We start from the raw sequence: 1,387 nt of genomic DNA on the forward strand, positions 1-1,387 counted from the left end.
ATCTACCGAGATGAGAACCACCAAAGCTCCTTCTTCTCCTTACAAGATTCGGCCACCACAAGTACTCCAAGAATAGATGTGGTTCGGCCACCACCACCAAGCTCCAAGGGATGCTTCCTTTCTCTCCTTCTTCTCCAAGCTAGAATCCGACCACCTTCAAGCTCCATGAGATTATAAGGTCCGGCCAATGAAGAAGAAATAAAAGGAAGAAGGAAAAACAATAGGGCCGGCCATCACCAAGGAGGAAAAGAGAGGAAGAAAAATAGAATAGAGTCATTTCTTTGAAGGCACATATATCCTCTCTTTTATAATTCTTGGCCTTGGCAAATAAGGAAAGTTTAATAAAACTTTCTTATTTTCTTTGCCATGAAAAAGAAATAATTAATTGATAAAATCAATTTTCTTTTCTCTTATTAAAGTGGCCGGCCACAAAGAATTCTCCATCAAGGAAAGTTTTTATTCACAAGAATTAAAACTTCCTAATTTGTTTCCGGAAATTTTTAATAAAAATTTCTCTAATAAATTTTCCCTTCAAGGTGGATTATAAAAAGAAATTTTATAAATTAAAATCTTTCTTTTAAAAATGTGGATGATTTCCAAAAAGGAAAGTTATCTCTAAAATTAAAATCTCCTTTCAATCTACAAATCAGAAAAGATATTTATTCTTTTCTTAATCTTTTGTAGAAACTTATAAACGGAAATATTTAATTTTTAAACTCTCTTTTAAATCATGAACATGGTTACAAAAAAGAAAAGTTTTCTTAAAATTAAAATCCACCTTTCAATCTACAAATAAGGAAAGATTTCAAATCTTTTCTTAATCTTTTATAGAAAGCTATAAAAGAAAATATTTAAATTTTAAATTCTCTTTTAAAATCATGTTATCCACATAAGAAAAAATTTAAATAAAATCCCTTTTTATATTATATGTGGCCGGCCACACCTAGTTTGGACTCCAAGCTAGGGCCGACCACTAATCTTGGCTCAATCCTTGGGTCTTGGCCGGCCCTAGCTTGGGCTCCAAGCTAGCTTGGCCGGCCACCAAAGAGTGGGTAAGAAGGTGGGTATAGGTGGGTATAATTCTCTACATACAAGAGGCTACGATAGGGACCGAGAGGAGGAATTAGTTTTGGTCTCCCGATGAAAATAAGCTTCCCGTGTTCACCCCGAACACACAACTTAATTTTATCAATAATAATTCATACCACTAAAGAATTATTATTGAACTACCGCACAAATCTCAAATTACATTTTTGGCTCCTTCTTATTATGAGTGTGTTAGTCTCCCTATGTTTAAGATGTCCAATGTCCACTAATTAAATGAGTTACTGACAACTCACTTAATTAATATCTTAGTCCAAGAGTAGTACCACTCAACCTCATCGTC

This window comes from Zingiber officinale, chromosome 1A (assembly GCF_018446385.1).
Source record: "Zingiber officinale cultivar Zhangliang chromosome 1A, Zo_v1.1, whole genome shotgun sequence".
NCBI lineage: Eukaryota > Viridiplantae > Streptophyta > Magnoliopsida > Zingiberales > Zingiberaceae > Zingiber > Zingiber officinale.